Source organism: Hoplias malabaricus, chromosome X2, assembly GCF_029633855.1.
Source record: "Hoplias malabaricus isolate fHopMal1 chromosome X2, fHopMal1.hap1, whole genome shotgun sequence".
In the NCBI taxonomy this organism is placed as follows: Eukaryota; Metazoa; Chordata; class Actinopteri; order Characiformes; family Erythrinidae; genus Hoplias; species Hoplias malabaricus.
In genome coordinates this window covers 41,405,653-41,426,972 of record NC_089819.1, presented here as the reverse complement: position 1 = coordinate 41,426,972, position 21,320 = coordinate 41,405,653, and the positions used below count along the sequence as shown (strand labels likewise).

Sequence of the window (21,320 nt, the reverse complement as noted above, 5' to 3'; positions counted from 1 at the left end):
ACCAAGTATCAAGCATTATAAACCTCATTTCTAATTAGCAGCTCAGCACATCATCACATTTCATTCACAGAGAGAAAAGGGTATTCTCCTTTATTGACAATAAGGTGGCCTGCATAAACAGGTTAAACTGGGAATTCAAGTGACTAAATTCACAAAAGAATTTCATATATATTTTATGGAATATTTTTTCCCTTTCATTTTACTTTTTGTTGGAGCTATTATATATTCTAATATATTCTTCATATATTTATGCAGTATTTTGTTGTTCTGGGCTAGGTAAGGAAGGATGTGATTTCCCAGGGCCCTCTTTGGATTTGTAACCTCAGTAATAAATTATTAATAATAAAAACATGATTTTGATAATAATATGATCTTAATAAATGATTTTGGTGTCCAGTATGTATTCTTTGTTTATATAAAGATAAATAATTCCAAACTGTGTCTTAGTTCCAGAAAAAGCCACAGACACAGATAAAGGTGTAAGACCGGCTGTTAATTTTCCATAATAATTGTGACACTACTGCATAAAAATTAAACAATAATTTGTGAATCTGTCAAAAGATTATTATTCCATTTATGTGACTGCATCACAATTATATGTGAGTGATGAGAAACACTTTCTGCTGCAGCTAAATATACAAGGCAAAGTAAGCTCACCAAAGTTTACTAAATTGGTTCTATGCCCCTGTGGTCCTATCACCACTGGGTGCAACACATCACTGTGATTTTAATCTTTGTTTATTCATCTGTTTTATGTTTGTCTCCCCCCCTCCCCACCCCCATGTTTCTCTCATTTTCACTTTTCCACTCCTCTGCTGCATTTCGGCATCTGGCCACAAAACATTCTGCTGTTTGAACTGTTGTGTCTATTTTCCTCTAGAGCTTCATTATCTGCTTACCCTTCTCTGTACTCTCTCTCTCTCTCTCTCTCTCTCTCTCTCTCCTCAAATCTCATCACTTGTTCTTTTTATTTACTTTTTTCCTTTTTATTCTCTATTCCCCACCGTTTCTGTCTTTCTCTTGCTGTCTGTATTTTCTCTTTTCATTTCTCCTGTCTCTGTTCTCCACATCTCATTCATTCATTCTGATGCGCTCTCTCTCTCCCCCTCACACACATGCACGCACACATTGCCAAAGCAATTAACATAAATTAACATAAACATAAGAAGGCAAATTAAAAAACAGAAATAGAAACAGCAGTTACTTATGATCATTAATCATCTACGGAGAAATAAAAGGTTGATTTTTTTCAGTAATGTTGATTTCTTGGTTGAAGCCGAGAAATATTGCTCCTTTCTCTTGTTCTATAAATAAGAGCGTGAAACTTTTGCACAGAATGACCTCGCTCTCTCTCTCTTTGTGTGTGTGGCTGTATTTCCTTCTCTCACTTGCCTGTTTCTCTTTCCTTTTTCTTTCAACTTTCCACATTTCTTTCACCTCTCTAATCCAAGCTGTATGTTCAGTTAACAGAAAAAAGACCTGTGTGGCTTCAGATGTAATGAGAGAGATGAGGAATCTAATCTCTCTCTCTCTCTCTCTGGCTCTCAATCTGTGTGTGTGTGTGTGATGTGCAGTTGATTCCACATGTGTTTTAGCTGTTGGTTGAATCAGTTTAAATGCAGAATAAAGTAAATCGATTTATTTCTGTATCTTTGTTCTCAGGGCTTGATGTCTAGGTAATGTATGCTAATGTATGCGCACCGAGGCTCATGTATATTCAATCGGCTTCTACAGACGGTAATGTATGAGGGAGAAAATGTATGGAATATGGTGCATGGTGTGTGGGAATGGAGGAGAATAGTAATGAAATATGTTTTCAGGAGATTGGAGTTTATGACATCATAACTGCTTATCCGTACGAATTTCCATCTTTGTAATATTTCTATATCATATGCACTATCTGAGCAAAAGTTTTGATGCAGTAAAAACCTCTACTCTTCTGTGAAGTCACTAGATGCTGGAACATTACTGTGAGGATTTGATGGCATCACCAACATAAACATTAGTGAAATCAGTTAATGGTCTTGAAGATCTGTTGTGGATCAGAAACACCAATATAATTGATATTGTATTCAAACTTTTTCAATAGAGACATATACAAGGTGTGTGTCCTGAAGAAGTGTCTGCATACTTTTGCTTTGGTAACTGCTAGTTTTGAGACCTGGAATCCAAAATATCTTTTTAAGCTTATTTGTCTTTGACTTATCACTTAATCTCCCTCTTTTTTCTGTAGGTTTATCTACACTGTGTTAAGGAAATTTTAGGACTTTTGAAGTTCTGGAGAACGTTTCTGTTGGAAATTCTGGGACTGATTTGAAATCATAATATTTTGGACTGGCTGGAGTGAAGACAAAAGCTGAGAACATAACGGAGCAGATGAGAATATTGTGAGAAGGTTCTAGATCAGGTAAGAGCGATTCCATTTATTATTTGTTTGAGAAGGCGGGGCCTTGGTTATTGACAGGTTTGGTGATAAATATAGACGACGTGTAACTAGGTATCAGGATAAAATAGGTTCTCCATGACAACTGTGGATCGAGATTCAGGAGCTAGTGTCCAGAGACTTGTGGAAGAATATGTTAACAATGATTGGATAGTAAAGTGTGGCTGGTGTAATACATGGCAATACATGATGGCGTTAGCTGGAGGACCCCACAGAGGTTTTTTTATTTATACTGAACAAAAATATAAACACAACACTTTGATTTTGATTTCCCATTTTTCATGAGCAGAATTCAAAGATCTAAGACTTTTTCTATGTACACAAAAGGCCTTTTTCTCTCAAATATTGTTCACAAATTTGTCTAAATCTGTTCTCCTTTACTGAGATAGCCCATCCACCTCACAGGTGTGACATGTCAAGATGCTGATTAGACAACATGATTATTAAACAGTTATTATTGCCATTATTGCCACAATAAAAGGCCACTCTAAAATATGAAACCATGTATAACCAAACCCAGCATCTTTACCTCCAAGATCGCCTGAGACCAGCCAGTCGGTTTGCATAAGCAAAGAATTTCTGCACAGGCTGTCAGAAACCATCTCAGTGATGCTCATCTGCATGCTCGTAGTCCTCATCTGGGTCTCCACCTGACTGCAGTTTGTCATCATAACCGACTTGAGTGGGCAAATGCAGGTGCATTTTATCGATGGCATTTTGAATGCAGAGAGATATCGTGATGAGATCCCGAGGCCAATTGTTGTGCCATTCATCCACGACCATCACCTCATGTTGCAGTATGATAATGCACGGCCCCATGTTGCAAGGATCTTTACACGATCCTGTAAGCTGAAAACATCCCAGTTCTTGCATGGCCAGCATATTCACTGGACAAGTCACCCATTGAGCATGTTTGGGATGCCCTGGATCAGCGTATATGAGAGAGTGTTCAAGTTCGTGACAATATCAGGCAACTTCACACAGCCATTGAAGAGGAGTGTACCAACATTCCACAGGCCACAATCAACAACCTGATCAAATCTATGAGAAGGACATGTGTTGCACTGTGTGAGACAAATGGGGGTAACACCAGATACTGACTGGTTTCTGACCCCCCAGACCCCCTAATAATAAAGTAAACTGCCGATTTTAGAGTGGCCTTTTATTGTGGCCAGCCTAAGGCACATCTGTGCACTTGGTATGCCACACCTGTGAGATGGATGGATTATGTGGGAGTGTACATGCATACTACACTAAAACCTCCCACTTCATATACAAAATAATTCCAGAAACATTACAACAACAATAAAAATATGTAATCTTAAACATGAATATTAAATTGTTTAATGTTAAACTGCGTCTATACATTTAATGCATATATAAATTTTTGTTTAATGCCAATATTTACTGTATTTGTAAATGTAACACATTTTATTCTACTATAAAGTTCGGTTCAACACAAACAATTTTTGATATACTGACAAGAAGATAGGTCATTTTATTTCTTTTATTTCATTATTACTGTTTCACTACTTTTGTAGTGTATTTCAGCAGCTTTGTTTAAAGCTATGCCATATCTGAATTATTTGGCATTCTGTTGTAGTTGCCATGCCCATATAAGGAATTCCAGGTTTAAGCTGTATGTCTCTATAACACTGATTTTATAATGCAGCATTATTCATATTTCATGTTGCTTAACACAGAACATAATAAGATAAATTCTGAAAAGTCCCATTAGTTTGTCATAGAGAAATCCAGTGTAAACACAAAATGCCCTTTTATTCCAAACTATAGAATGTACATACTTGTGTTAAATATGTGTTTTTGAAGGTTGTGGTCCAAAATTTGATTGATTTGTTAGGTATGTTAGATATATAGCATATATATAAATGAGCTTTATTCTATAGAGGTATCCAGTTATACAGTTATATTTTGTATAATACTAAACTTGGGTGTTATGTGAAGCATTCGTCAACGTTTAAATAAAAACACAAAAGAGAAATATGATAAATCTCTACTCAAAAATGACAAATATATGCTCCTCAGAGCTCTCTGAGAACGGTGTGGGCGTGGTCCAATACTAATGACTGTGCGTGACTGACAGCTCTCTATCACTGGAAAATGTTTACGTTACCATGGCCACACACAACCTCAAGAAAGAGCAGTCACAGGGTTCTTACTCTGAACTGCAGTTTTCATTTTACAGAAGATAACATTACACAATAAAATGGGACAGGCAGGTAGAATTGGCATTATACTGTACTATACCTGTGGCAGTCTTTTGTGTTTTATGTGTCTCTGGTGTGGTTTCATGTAATAATTTATATTAATATGTTAACATAACCATACGAATTGGATACCTTCTAGGATGTCTCTAAATTGCTGCTTTCTACCACTGCTACTCTGCTGTACTACCGACCTAGTGTGGCTTTTTCCCCGCTGCTACTTTGCTGTACACACCAGCCCAGTGTGGCTGTTATCTCCTCTGTACTGCCGACTTAGTGGGTCTGCCTTCCCTGCTGTTACTCTGCTCTGCGCGATGGCCAGTTGCAGCTGATATCTCCACTGATACGCCGTTAAACACCCCAACCGAGTGTTGCTGCTATCTATCTCTGCTGCACTCAGACTTAATCCATTCTTCGGTGTGTATTGTTTTGTGTTTGCTCTGTATCTTGCACTCCCTCCCCATAGCTTGGTGAATAGCTGGATAGCTAGCTCTTACACTAATAGCTCCTAAGCTTTAGCTCATCAGTCTCTTCAACTCCGAGAGGAGGTGTGTCTGTGGTAGCCTTGTGATTGGTCAGGGTAATAGTAACGTAAGCATCATCCCCTTTTAGGACTGCCCTTTCTACGTCGAGAGAAGAGCAGTACTGGTCATTTATGAGGATAAATTTATCATATTTCTGTTTTGTGTTTTTTTTATTATTATTTTTTTAAACTTTGCTGAACGTTTCACATAACACCCAAGTTTAGAATTATACAAAAAAAAAAAAAAACCCTCAAAATAACAAAATGGGTTCCTAGGGGCTGTAATGGTTCTTTGCCTTCACGTTGTCATTACATTTTTCCACTCCAATCCCTCACTGTGGTCTAACTCAGACTTTTGTTTTTGTAAGCTTTACTATGAATTACCATTTATACTGGTTCTTTTTTAGACTCCATTATGGCCCAAACAACTATGTCTTCATATTTTGATAAAAGTGAAAATAAGACTATCCCAATGGCTATAGTATGATTTCCTGAACTTAGACTAGTACTATATTAAAACAGCTTAGGGTAGCTGAAAAGAAGTTGCAATTACTTTGGCCATTTCATATGAAACAACAATAAATGAGTAGGCTAGTCCCTGCACAAGAGTTAAATAAAGCTGGAATATTTTAGCAGCTCTTGCCCAATGCAAGAAATCTATATACATGATTCTGCCATCAGGAAACACGCATTCCTGGGCGCAGTGCCTGTTGATTTGTTTAATAAATCTTCAGATTTCCAAATTCCTTACATGTTTATTTCCACTTAGGCTAGCCTATTTGCCCCCACCTATCTAAGGCATAGCAACGGAAAGGCTCAAATAAACCAACATAGCTCTAACAAAATATTATGCAGACTGCCATCTAAATTAAACAATCCAAAGGAGTACATTTCCTTCTCCCATATTGCACATTAAAGAAAACTAATATTAATGCATAGATGGTATGTTAAACATTTAACTTTCACTTGTTATTACCTTTAATAGCCTCAGTAGCTATCCCTTTAAGCCATAGTTCTGCAGTGTTAGCGTTCATCTCATTAGCTAATCATCAAGTTGAATCAGTTAATGGGAGGAAGATGTGCTTACTTGGTTGGTATCCATTGAGAATGCTAAATGCTAAACTGTGTAGTACTGCAGTTTTCCAAGATTGGTGATGAAAACTCATGTTAAAGCTATCTCTAAATTAGCTCAATGGTGAATTCTTACTTATTATTTAAAGTTACACTTAAAATGTGCCTTTCTAGAAACCCAGGGACACTTTACAAACAACACTCAACATTCAATTCACATACACGCAGGCAGCCAAATGCGCACAACGTACTCTCAACCAGGTACCACCGTCCACCTAGTGGACTACACTAGGGTTTTACCAAGAATAGACTGCCAATCCATTTCTGTGCTCACACACATACAGACACATGCACACTCATACACTCACACCAGGACAGTTATTAGAGAAGCCAGTTCACCTAACCTCAATGTTTTTTGGACTTATACATTTAACTTCAATAGCCTGAGACATTTACTACTTTATTTTCCATCCTGTTTTCTGTATCTAATTCTTATGAGACTAGACATCAGAATAAATAAATTCAGAAACACACTTTGATGTTTGATACTAAAATATAGAGAAAGTATGCCTTATTTTCTGAAGTTAACTGTCAACTTGAATGTTTATTTGCTCTTTAAATGTTTCTATATTTTTTTATCACTCTCACAGTACAACAGCTGTGCTTATATAATGAACATCTGCCTATTGACCCAGTGCATTTTCTGTTCGTTAGGGGAATGTATTAAAATAACTGTTTGTAGTAATGTACTATAATATACAGTACTGTGCAAAGGGTTTAGGCCCCAGAGATTATAAGATTTAAAAAGCTATTTATTTGGGCTGTAAGGGTTTATTTGCTAAAAACCAACAAACACCCAACATTAGAAAAAAACAAGTAACATTATTCCAGTAAGTGTGATATTCTGTGTGTGAATGTGTTGGTTTAACTTTTTCCAAATCTGTACTCGTGGAAGTCCATATTATTTGAGGTTATCGTCCAATACTTAGTTTTACCGACTAATACAATTTTAAATAATATGTGCTTTAGATTTAACAAATTCATTTAATCAAGGAGAATGTGAACAAAACATTGTTCTTCAAACTCACACCTACTACTTTATAGAAAAAAAAATCTTATAACTCTTATTTGTATTTACCATTATATATATATATATATATATATATAACTTCATACAAGCACCACACTAATATAAAATTATATTAGGTGCCTAAGACTTCTGCACATTACTGTATATGTATATATGTGCAGACAGAGATTAATTCTACCCTCATCCCTTTAAAGCATGTGCCCATTGACTTTCATGTATTGGCTTTCATGATAAGTTTATTTTAAGTCAGCACTTTTCCTTTTCTTTTTTTAAGTGTAGAAAAATGTGTTGACTCTGCTGTGAAGATACGGTGGATAGAGATCATTTTGGACCATTGCTATTGGACTATTTATGCAAAATATGTCCACACCAACTGAACAATATAGATTTATGAGCTTTTTTAAATAACATAAATAAAAAACCGTACAAAAACAGCAGCTATATGACAACATATTTACAACATACAAGAAAGTGCCTTGTGCAAAAAAGAAACAGAAATGATGCAGAAATTACATTGATAATGAGATTAGAGTGCATTAGCACAATGTAGGTTGACGGATGCTCTTCCACCCACAGTTCTTTTCTGCAGAATGCTTTTTGTAACCACGTGTGTATAAGTCATATTTCTAATTCAATCTACAGTAATAACAGTCTCCCACACCCTGGAGCACTGACACTTTCTCATACTGCTGTAAATTCACTGTAATTTTAACCATGTTCACAAAGCTATTTAGAGTCCAAACATTTATGAACTCTCAGTATAACAAAATAATTAATTTACTGTAAGATTCACCCATTGCTAACACAGTCTGAATAATCTTCATAGAAAAGTCTAGAGTCCAACAGAGGAGTATAAAATCCCCTTCTATAACAACCCCTACTTGTAACTTGGTCGTCATGGATTGCTATAAATATTTGTGGTGGGTTATTAATCACCACTTAGAATGTGGAGATGTTCAGATATGATCTATGTGTTTTAAATGGCTTTGATGTGTTTGTAATATTGAAACACTCCGTGCCATTCATAGGATGAATTTTAATCAAAGAATATCACCACGTCCATTTTCACCCCTTTAAATAATGCACAAAGGCCACTGCGATAGCCATCAGTTCATTCTGTAATGGCCTTTAAATAGCTTTGTTATAGATCTGCATATTTGCCATGATGAATTAATGTCAAGTCAGATTTTTGTTTAAAGAGCCTGTGCCATGGGACACTCTGTCCACTTGTGTCCAGACATGTATGAAAGGGTATGTTTTTTATTAATGTTTTGGCTATCTGTCCATGACTGTCTGGCAGTTATTGAAAATTAAAGGAGCAGTCTGTATGATATTTACTGTAATTTGTCATAGAATGTCCAGGGTGTGCGATCATAGATTAAGGAAACAATCAAAGCTAAAACACAGCTGCCTCTCACAGCATTGCTAAAGCTGGTGTATATTCACCTTGAGAAGTGGCCAGTCCTGAGCAGAGCTCATATGATCCCGCCCTCCGAGGTCCTGCCTGTCATCACGCCCTCTGTACAATCATTTTACAGTCCACCGTGTGGCCAGGTCTACAAACAGTGTCTTACAGCCATGAAATGACATAGTGAATTGAGTTAATGTTGTATTTTACCAGACCCAAAAAGCCCCACTGCCCTTCTAAAAATCTCCATGACCAGAGACAGAGTAAAATAAGAGGAATTATTGGCCCTGTGTTTGAAAAGTGGAAGCAGTTTAGATGCAGCCACACTACAGGACAGAGCCAGAGCCGGCTAATTTCCTTCTCAACAGGTAACAGCAAATCAAGGACTTGTAAATGGACATATGTAAGGTGGAACTAAATGTTTCACTATGAAAATTGTGGGTAAGATTGGCCTCCTAAATGACATTTATGGTGGAAGGGAAAATCGATAAGCCTTGTCTAGTGGAAATATTTCAGGTGGATTTGGACAGTAAAGGCTTGTAAATGCAGGGAAATGGCAGCCGCCTGTTCACTTTTTTATGTAGACAGATGTTTTAGTGAACTGATGAATACTTTTTGGTGTAAATATGTTGATTATGGCACATTTTTCTTAGCTATTACGGCCCAAGTTATTATATTCGTCTCTTGCTAGTTCGTTCGCCCAGACAGCGAGTATATATCGGTCCACTGGCATAAAAAGCCTGGCACACCACTCACTGTAGACCACTGCTGGTCCACTATCAGACCACTCAGATTATTGTCCTGTACAGGATATAACAAATTTTTAATCTCCTCAAACAGATTTTAAATTCACAAAAACTTTTATTCTGGAAAACAAACTAATAAAAATATTACCGACTACTATGAGAGATATAATAATGAGTATAAGTTTTCCTCAAATTGGCAACCTGCTCGAGCTTCACATCTGGGGAGGAGGGGGAAGAGGCAGACAGCTCTCTCCATTGTTTTGAAACTGTATTATTTTAAAAACATCAGAAATTTTTTTATAATTTTACTTATTTGCATAAAAATATGAGTATTTTACAGATGTAAAAACTTTCCTTTTAATTAATGTCTCTATTGCCCGTTAATGGCAGAAACTCAGCCAATCAAAAATAAATTCTGTGAGAAAATGTGCATTTAGCCAATCAGCATCTTCGAATCAGACCCCTCTAGTGTGCTTCAAATGTCACCCCAGTAATTCAGTAATACAGTATCTCTCTCTTCTTCAAAAAACATCTAAGAAGAGAACATTTGTGGAGAAATTATAGGTCAAAAAGTACTCTCCAGAAACACACACACACTGCAATTTATGATTATTTTGATAAAAAATAGTCTGCTGATTTATATTTAAAATCAGTTAGAAATGACTTAAACATCTTGAATTGTATTGGGATGGTTGTTAAAACTGAAAAGTGGCACACAGTCGCAAATAGCCCCCAAACAGCATGTTTTTCACCAGCCACCACTGGTGATACAATAATGGTATACAGATGAACATGAGAAAAGCTCCAAGTCTGAACTGCCATGTAACCATGGCAATGTAAACAAGCCGACAGCAACAGCTGATGCCATTTCTCTTGCTTTCAAGGCTTTTTTTCTGACAGAAATAGGACTTCTTTGTGTGAAATAGGACTTCTCTATGTGAAGTACTTCGCTCAGTATGTTCACAATAAGACATTTTCTTTGATTATTATGAGAATGTATCACCCCCTACTGGGTTGGGGGCTCATCTGAGCACTTTAGTTGTTTTTTATTTTAGAGTAGTATAGTTTTTATAAAGGAGGCAACCTCCAGTTCCAGGGACCTGGAGGTTGTGGGTTAAATTGGTGGTGGTGTGTTCTCCCCGTGTCCATGTTGGTTTCGTCTGGGTGCTCTGGGTCCTCTGGATTGGCGACCCAAAAATGTCCATAGGTGTGGAGTGGTTGAGTGAATGTGTGAGTGTGTGTCGCCCTGTGAGGGACTGGCTCCCCCTCCAGGGTGTGTTCCCGCCTTGCGCTCAGTGATTCTGGGTAGGCTGCAGACCCACCACCACCCTGAACTGGATAACTGGTTACAGATAATGAATTAATGAAGATTTTTATATAAAAACATTGTATGTAAAAAAAAATCTGTTTCTAAAAGTATTTAGACACTTGTGGATAAGGCTGAAATGGACATACATTGTTGCTGAATCTAAGCTTCATTGTTTTTGTAATGTGACTGTTTCATACTGTATATACACTTATTAATGTTTATTTTCTTCACGCACACACACATCCTGATGTCTTGTCTAGAAGCAGGATACACTTTATGCCACTTGTTAGACTCTCCAGATCACCATGGCGATCCTATTTAGCGAAGTATGTGCTCTCTCTCTGTGAGAGAGCATGTGTGTGTGTCTTGATGGAAGCAGGTGATAAACAGCTCTATTCTCTCCTCAAGCTCCTCAACAGATAAGCAGCATTGCCTCCCACTGTGTGCGTGTGTGCGTGTGCGCGTGTGCGTGTGCGTGCGTGTGCGTGTGCGTGTGTGCGCGTGCGCGTGTGCGTGTGCGTGCGCGTGCGTGCGTGTGCGTGGTATAAAGCCCAGTCCCAAATAGCACCTTTTGTCGGGATCAGACTACACAATTTTTTTTGTCTCTCACTATTTGCAATAACCATAAATGTGTGTTGTATTTTGAAAGGGAGACTGGCAATTTTACATGTTTGATGCTGACAGATCATCATTTGAGTTCATATGTCATTGCAGAGGGGGGGTTAAGTCTGCCTACAGTTGCCTACATGTCAACAGAAAAGCTTTGTACTCTAAAAATAAAAAGAAGGAGGAAAAAACTATTGTGGACCAGTTACTGGGTGTCATGAAGAGGAAACGTCAATCAGGCCAGGGTATTTTGGCCATAGCTCAATGAACCTTCTTCCTCGGTTTCAATGTTCTGCCTTAAAGCTGCAGCAGCACGGTCTGTCTTTCTTTTCTTCCATGTATACATATGTGCCCAAAAATGCTCTGTCCTTCTATGGTCAATTTTAAAGAGGATGCTACAGGAAACGTCAAACTCGTTTTAAACATTCTGGAATTTTTGACTGTGAGGCATTCCAAGTGCCACATTGATCTTCTATGATTATGTCACACTACACTCTCAGATAAAAGTTCCAATAAGGGTAAAGTATTGTTACTAAAAGTACAAAGGTACAACAGCAGTTTTACAGTCCAGTTGTGTCACCTAAATGTGTCACAAAATTTGTAATCTTTCATTAAAGAATAGTGTAAACTATTATAACGTTTAAAATTGGGTGCAGGAAATCACCTATTTTTAACGCAATTTGAAAATCTTCAATTATAATACAATAAGGTACAATTACGTTCCCTAACTAAAGATACAGGATATGTTCCCTTGAGGGTACTGCCAAAGAGACAGCGAACAGGTACCACCACAGTGACAGTTTTTCTGACCATACCTACACTGGAAATTTGTTGGATATGTCAAACAAACAAATGCATGTATACATACATACATACCCTATGGTCTGATCCTGGCAGTGATCCATAAGATTATTTATTGGCCATACTTGTTATGAAGATAATTAAGGATGTAATAACATGTTCTGGTCATGATTTGTCTAATTTGTCTAATTTACTTTGCTTTAAACAAGAGACTGGGTGCAAGAATAATGAAGAAAATCACTTGTGTAAAACAGTGCACATTTTTGAAAACATAGATTTCTGTATCTGAATCATAAACAATGTAAAAAAACAAAAAAATTTATAGTATTAAATATTAATAAAAATATTATACAGTTTATATATATATATATATATATATATATATATATATATATATATATATATATATATATATATATATATATATATATATATATTTCTGTTTAGTTTTTAATCCTTTACAATAAACTAGTGTTGCAGGGGCTTCTAATATTTTATTGTTTGTTCTAATGAGTTTGTATTGTTCATCTATGTCTATGTCCTGGTCTTCATTGTGTTGTGGAGCAAACACTCAAATGTAAAGGGATGTGGGTGTACAGTGTGTGTGCAGTTTTGTTGGGACATAAAATACAGAGAATATTGTCGCATGAGTCACTGGCTAGGAGAGCTAAGCCATTTTAGTGAACGTTGTCATGCCCTTTAGGCCCGAATGAGACCACAGTCTTGCCTGGGACTATGCTGAAAGAGAAGCACTGAAAGCAGTGTGACACGACGCAGATGCAGGGCCAGCATAGAGGGGTGCAGGCAAGGCTAAAGGCTAACTCATGCAATCGGGCAATTCCACCTATCACACTGGCTAATGTTCATTCACTGGATAATAATTTGGATTATATGAGACATGTAAGAATATCTAAGCATAGTTTGAGGGATGGCTATGTCATTGTATTTAGTGAGACGTGGATCAGAGGACAGTGCTGTATCCAGGGCTTTGGGCAAAATGACTCCATCCCCACCCTCTCTCTCTCAGCCTCCTTGTGCCATTTAATGAACAACTCTTCTCCTCTATCTCTAAATCATGTTTTCCCAGCAGTTCTTGATTCTTCCAGTTCTCTCAGTAGAATTTGCATAATTGAAAATATAAATAAATTAATAAATAATGTCATTCTGGAGTTTAAGTCGAGAAAATTGGTGAGTCCTTTCTGATGGCTTTGATTAATGCTGTTTTGCTATGCTAGTTTGAGTGAGTTCTCCAGAGAGAAGATCCAGATACTGTTCTCTTGCTGAGCTAGCTCTCTCTCTCTCTCTCTCTCTCTCTCTCATATTGATTTGTCGGCATGGCTAAAGAGTTGCTATGTGCTGTCCCAATGGCTGGCTCATATGCATTAGTGGTGTGGTAATCTAATTAGCTGGATATTACTTCACAACCATAGTGGTTCTGTGAAAATACTTCAGGTCCTAAGTCTTCCCATCTGCAGAATCATGAAAAACAGAAGAGAGACCGCAAAAAATGATGGCCATTTTTTCCTTTAATCTGATCACCATTAATACTAATAATGCAACTTACCAATATTTTAATATATACTTTTAAGGTTTAACCAACTTTGGACATACTGTTCCATAAGGCTAGCATGGTGGCACAGCAGATAGTGTTGCAGTGACATAGCTTCAGGGTCCTGGGGTTGTGGGTTCAAGTTCCACACTGGGTGACTGACTGTGAAGGGTTTGGTGTGTTCTCCATGTGTCCATGTGGGTTTCCTATAGGTACTCCGGTTTTCTCTCATGGTCCAAAAACACTCACTGGTAGGTGGATTGATGACTCGAAAGTGTCCATGTGTGTGTTGCTTTGTGAACAAACCCCCAACCACCAGATCCCTAGAGCTGTGTGACAGCGACACTACCTGTTGTGCCTCTGCGCCACCCAGAATTGATCTAATAAAAGTAAATTAAGTGAAAATGGAAGTAAATTAAGTGAAAACGGCTGTTGCTGAAATAGTTTCTGAAGTAGTTTGTACAACCCAGCTCGCCACCACCCCTGATGATGACCTGTTCTCTGGAAAATTTGATCTCAAGCCAGAAATGTATGGGCTCCCCTGATTTAGAGTTATGGAGCTCAATCTAATACTGAGATTTAAGTGACTATACATCCAACTTCTTAGACCTCTCTAATCAAATACTCACAGCAATGCTCTCATTTTTTGCTTCACCGGAAGAGTTTTCTTGTTCTTCACCGTAGCAGAAGAGCACTTTATCATCGCCATTATTTCACCCTCATGCCACTGAAAAGGCCAGAGTTAACACAATCGTTAGCATTAGTTCTATGCTAATAAATGCCTTTGGCCTTTTCAGTGTTGAGTGATTGGGTTTCTGTAGAAGAGAGCTTGGTTTAATAAGTCCCTCCGATACCCATCCTAGGGTTAGCGGATAACATCGTTCACTGCTAGTACCAAAACACTGGATCAGTGTGAACTGTGTTACCATTGTGCTCTGGAGACAACTGTGTTTCAGAGAACTAACCTGGGAGTGGTGGAACAAAGTTAATGCAAATCTGGTTCCTCCTTTGCTGTTAAAGATAATTTATTACGTCAGGAGAAACGCTAAGCAATTCATAATTCAATAGAAAAGTAAGTAAAAGTTTGGCTTTTTGGTAATTTGGTTATTAAAAATTTAGCCTGCTTCTTTTAGACTCATTTCATCAACCAACAAACACTAAACACTTTAAGGACACCCAAGTGTCCATGCTATACAAAACATATATATTTTTAATAAAGGCTAATAATAATAATCTTATGTGCTATTTACTCAGACTAACACAATTTCCATGAGCTCATATTTCCAACACATTACATACATAATACATATATTGGTAAATATTAATATAAAATGGCATGTTCTATATAGTTTATCACATTGTTATAAATGCAAATATTCCTTTTATCTGTGTTGTATTGTTATATCTCTGTCATGGCCATAGACACTGGGCACGGATCATTTATGCGGTTTCTTGATTTATTTTCTTTTCTTTTTTTTAAGTCTCCAATGTTAAAAGCGTTTGAAATTCCTTTGGGAGTTTCTCTCTTGAATAATATTGTGTTTACAAGTTGTAATTGAAGTGGATTGTTTTACGAGCTATGTGTTATCTATGCCCAGGTTGCCAGTTCCTCTCAGTAAAACAGATGTTGACTATCCTGGTTGCCAGATCCTCATGGTAACAGCTGCAGAATGGCTGTGTTTGCCTGCTGTTGAAATTTAAAGTGACAGTTTTAAGCTCAATTTGTGGAGTGTAATTGTCAGCCTGTGGTTGACTCAACATCTGGAAAAAAGAGCTTCAGTCTCCAGAAATTGGAGAAAGCCAAGTAAATTAATCTGAGTTTAAACGGTGGGAAAGAGGAGTTTAAGCCTATTACACTATACTCAAGGGACATTCTGTGAGTTCTCTGTATAGCTATGAAGTAAAACAAATATGAAATTTTTATTTTTTTCATGTAATTACACTTAATGTTATATTTGTTAGGTCTATTGTATATTCTCAGTTCCCTGAAAAACTACATTTAGTCTTTACTCAAAAAAACACTTTCCACTTAGATTTTTCTTCAAATTTGAGTAAAGGTAAAAACCACTTGGGGCTCAGTCCAGACTATAGGGTGGATGACTAATTTCTTGGAATCCAGTCACACAAGGCAATGCTCAAATTCCGTCAACAAACTTGTGTTATTCAAAATGGTTTAGTACACATACATACACAGGGGTGGGCGATATGGCACTGAAATAATATCATGATATTTCAGGGTGTTTTGGTGATAACGATATTCTTGGCGACATGAACAAATCACTGAAAAATATTTTTAATAATTTCTAGAACACACTAATGCAACAAAATAAATGTTATATTGATATTAATTATATTAAATTAAACATATGTAATATATATATATATTAATAGCATTAAATGGTTGTATTAAAAAGTTCTATTTTACTACAAATGTAAAAGTTTCAAATATAAAGAAATGACAAAAGAAATCAGCAAACATTTGCTTATTTTGTTAACAACAGTAATTTACCAAGATTCTGATTTTGTATAAAATAATGTAGCATAAAAATGTACCACACGGCAAGTGCAGAAAATATAGTGAGTGCGTATAAACAACAATTAGACAAAAAGTAACCTTAAAGTTTCACAGTAAATAAAAAAAACAAACACAGAGTAGTTGAGAGTCAGACAAGTCAGAATATCATGATTATCATGATATTGATTTTTTTTTTAAGTTTTAAAATGTATGACGATATTATCGCGAAAGATATGATATGGCACAGCCCTTATATATATATATATATATATATATATATATATATATATATATATATATATCAGCTTCATGAGGTCGTCACCTGGAATGGTTTTCAGTGAACATCCGTGGCCTCGTCAAGAGTTAATTTGTAGAACTGAGACAACCTGGGTTGTGCAGAGGTAGGGGCTGGTACACGGTTCTATACAGTGAATAGCCCTATTCCACCAATGACTAATGAGATGTGTGAAACTTTTGACTGGTATTGCATATATCTATATATAAATATATACACACATAAACAATATTCCACAAAAAATAACATGGAACATTTATCTTCTGTTACATAAAAAAGATATTAATCAACTTCAGCTGGAGAAATTGTCTACAGCTGCATTCACTTTTATTGTGGACAGATGAACTTTCTTGTGTTTCTGGTTCAGCTTAATGAATATTTTGTGTTAACACAAACAGAAAAGTACAGAATGACTATAGAGAATAAAGGAGAAAAAGAAGAGTGATGCAACACCATGCCGAAGGAATGCGAAAGAGAGAGAGAGGGATGATGTACGGCAAAATAAGGAGGGGAAAATGAGAAAATGGAGGAGAGACGGAGGGAGGAGGCTGGGGAAAGTGGCAGAACTGTGATGGAGAGATAAATAAAGAGAAGAAAATGGAAGGACAAGGAGGGTAAAGGGGCCTTTCACTAGAGAGAGAAAGAGAGAAAGAGAGCGAGAGAGAGAGAGAGAGAGAGAGAGAGCAATAGAGTGTGAGAATAAAGATGACAGATGGATATGAAGAAATGTGGACATTGTGAATGGAACAGAGAGAGAGAGAGAGAGAGAGAGAGAGAGAGAGAGAGAGAGAGAGAGAGAGAGAGAGAGAGCTCTAGTAAAAGAAGGATAGTCAGAGAGAGAGGCACATATAGAAGAACGAGGGACATATAGAAAGAGCCAGAGAGAACGTGGGAGAGACCAGAGGCAGTGGAATTTGTTAGAGTGGACTGGAGACCCCAGAATGTAATTGGCTCAACATTTTAAGTGGGGGAGAGGCAGCAGAACATAACTGCTACATCTTTTAAGGTGGACTGGAGGCTACAGAATGTAACTTTGTGGTTTTCTTACTCTCTCTCTCTATCCCTCGTATAGACACACACACACACACACACACACACACTTGGCGGGTTAATTATGTGTCGTCCGGTCTCAGGCTAATTCCCACAGTATGAATGTAATGAGGAGATTTGAGGGTTTTTTTTAAGAGGATTGGGATGTAATGCTGCCACAGAGTTAATCTCAGCTATGTGTGTGTGTGTGTGTGTGTGTGTGCGCGCATATATGTGCATTTAGAGACTGTTTTTTCTAAACTTTTTTCATATCTCACATCTGAATAAAAAAAAATTCAGATGTCCATTATCAGATGTCTATTATTGATATCCTGTAACTGCTGCAGTATTTAAGGTGGATCGGCAGCACCAGAACATAACTTTCACCTTTTCTATCTCTCTCTTTCTTACTGGGGGAATTAGTTTTTTTTTTTCATCCAGATCTTAGTTTCTTCCTGTACTCCTTCTCAACCCGCCATCGTGGGTCAGAGGGAGAGATTATTTCTATGGGGCTGAAGTTGTGGCTGTGTGATTTGTTCCTAAGCAACAGTACACTGTGTTTGTGTGTGTGTTGGTTGGACCGGTTAGAATTAATGAAAATGTCCAGCATTACACATAGCTTGACTGCAGTCATTAAACTTGCCAGTCTGACCTCAGCCCACTGAAACTGATCAACTACTGTGTGTGTGTGTGTGTGTGTGTGTGTTTACAGATTTAAAAAAAAATTATTAATCATTTAGCTGTTCCTCTTTACTGCAGTAACAGTCTCTACTCTTCTATGAAGGTTAAATACAGTTAGGTCCCTACATATTTGGACAGAGACAATGTTTTGTAATTTTGGTTCTGTACATTACCACAATTAATTTTGAACAAAACAATTCAGATGCAGTTGATGTACAGACTTTTAGCTTTAATTCAGTGGTTTGTACAAAATAATTGCATAAAAATGTGATGAACTAAAGCACAATCCCTTCATTTCAGGGGTTCAAAAGCAATTGGACAAATTGAATAATTCATTCATTCATTCATTCATTATCTGTAACTGCTTATCCAGTTCAGGGTCGCGGTGGGTCCAGAGCCTACCTGGAATCATTGGGCGCAAGGCAGAAATACACCCTGGAGGGGGCGTCAGTCCTTCACAGGGCAACACAGACACACACACACACACACATTCACTCACACCTATGGACACTTTTGAGTTGCCAATCCACCTACGTACCAGAGGCGATTGCTCTAAGACTGCAAGGGAAGCTCAGCTTCCCCTAAAATGTCAAAAAATAAGTGATCAAATATATACTGTTGTGTGTACATGTCATTGAATAAATATGCACTACAACACGCTCAGCTTTTGTTCACAATCAGCTTCTTATCACTGGTAAAGACAGTGCTTTAAACAGTGTGGACGCTCAATAGCGAAGCAGCGAAGTGCAGCGAAACGAGACGAGTCATTGGATACAAGCTGGGCTTTGTCCTGTCCATCGGACGCTCAGCGTCTCTGGGGGTCTATGGGGCAGTGGGCTGGCCTCAGCTTCTGCATGATGATTGGATGATCTGTCTGAGGCTGAATCCCTTTATGATTGACAGCGAAATGAGCGAATCAGCGATCCTTTGGTGTAGAGATCCGTGGGAGCGTTATATTTTCATTCTGTTCTGAGTTGAACCGGAGACTTTCTAATTCCTTTTAGCGGCATTTTCTTTGTTAAAAATGACTAGTGACAAATCGAGCTTCTTTTTCTGGTTGTGTTTTTTGTAGCTGCTTGTGTTTGGAGACTGACTTCTATCACCCTTTCTGACTTCTATCGCAGTTTCTGTCCAGCGGGTGCTGCTGAGCCCCTCCACCGTCACAAAGCACTCGTCACATAGGCGGACACACTTCACATGGACCAAGGCCATTTAAGCAGCCTAGCTCTGCTGGCCATTGAGAGGGCACTAGTCAAGTCCCTGGAAAAGACGCCTTGTTGGTACGACAGGGTCAAAGATCAATTTCTTGAAAAGGAATGGAGGGTAGAATTTACATATAAATAAACTGACACATTTAATAATGTAGGCCGAAATTGAGCTTCCCCTCCTTGAAAGACCAGCATCCACCACTGCTACGTACGTGTGTTTTTGGACTGTGGGAGGAAACCGGAGCACCTGGAGGAAACCCACGTGGACATGGGGAGAACACACCAACTCCTCACAGACAGTCACCCGGAGCGGGACTCGAACCTACAACCTCCAAACCCCTGGAGCTGTGTGACTGCAACACTACATGCTGCGCCACCTTGCCACCACAAATTGAATAATTCTGATTAAAATGTTAATTTCTAATACTTGGTTGAAAACCCTTTCTTGACAATGACTGCCTGAAGTCTTGAACTCATGGACATCACCAGAGGCTGTTTCCTACTTTTTAACGCTCTGCCAGACCTTTACTGCAGAGTTTTTCAGTTGCTGTTTGTTTGTTTGTGGGCCTTTCTGTCTGAAGTTTAGTGCTCAATTGGGTTGAGATCAGATGACTGACTTGTCCTTGCAAGAATATTCCACTTCTTTATTTTAATAAACTCCTGGGTTGCTTTGGCTTCATGTTTTGAGTCATTGTCCATCTGCATTAGGAAACACCGACCATTTTGCTGGATTTGAGAACACGGTATGTCTCTGAATACCTCAGATGCCCAAGCCATCACACTGCCTTTGCCATGTTTTACAAATGATGTGGTATGCTTTGGATCATGACCTGTACCATGCCTTCGCCATACTTTTCTTTCCATCATTCTGGTAGAAGTTGATATTGGTTTCATCTGCCTAAAGAATGTTCTTCCAGAACTGAGCAGGCTTTTTTAGATGTGGGTGTGTGATGTGAGTGGCTTGCACTGTGCAGTGAACCCTCTGTGTTTACTTTCATGCAGTCATGTCTTTATGGTCGATTTGGATACTGATACGCCTACCTCCTGTAGAGTGATTTTCACTTGGTTGGCTGTTGTGTAGGGGTTTCTCTTCATCATGGAAATTATTCTGCGATCATCCACCACTGTTGTCTGCTGTGGGAGTCCAGGTCTTTTTGCATTGATAAGTTCACCAGTGCTTTCTTTCTTTCTTTCTCAGGATGTACCAAACTGTAGATTTTGCCACTCCTAATATTGTAGAAATTTCTCAGATTTTTTTCTGTTTTCACAGCTTAAGGATGGCTTGTTTCACCTGCATGGAGACCTCCTTTGACTGCATGTTTTCTTCACAGCAAAATCTTCCAAATGCAAGCACCACACCTCAAATTGACTCCATGCATTTTATCTGCTTAATTGAGAATGACATAACAAAGGAATTGCCCACACCTGTCCATGAAATAGCCTTTGAGTCAATTGTCCAATTACATGTGGTCCCTTTAAAAACAGGGTGGCACATAAAAGAGCTGAAACTCCTAAACCCTTCATCCAATTTTAATGCCCTCAAATGAAAGCTGAAAGTCTGGACATTTTTCAGTAAACAGTAAAAAATTTGTGTCATAGTCCAAATATATATGGACCTAACTGTATGTCAGAACATTGCTGTAAGGAATTGATGGCATTCATGTAGTGGCACTCCAGCTTCTTCAAAATGTATTGTCTACCAGTCCAAAGATTGCTGGTCCAGTGCCCATGATGACCCCTCAGATAGATATTTTACATTGGGCTCCGTGACCTTAGACTCATGTGCAGCTGCTACTCTCCAGAGGAAAAGATGTAAAAAAA

General features: G+C 37.9%; 1 protein-coding gene across 1 annotated transcript in view; it reads left to right on the top strand.

Moving 5' to 3' along the window:
• Positions 1-2,364: 2,364 nt before the first annotated feature.
• The window catches only part of LOC136677109 (protein phosphatase 1 regulatory subunit 29-like), an 86,379-nt gene continuing 67,423 nt past the window's right edge, over positions 2,365-21,320 (top strand). Inside the window, exon 1 of the mRNA XM_066654525.1 lies at positions 2,365-2,407. The gene's annotated coding sequence lies outside the window, so the exon portion shown is untranslated. The remainder of the gene's footprint in view (positions 2,408-21,320) is intronic.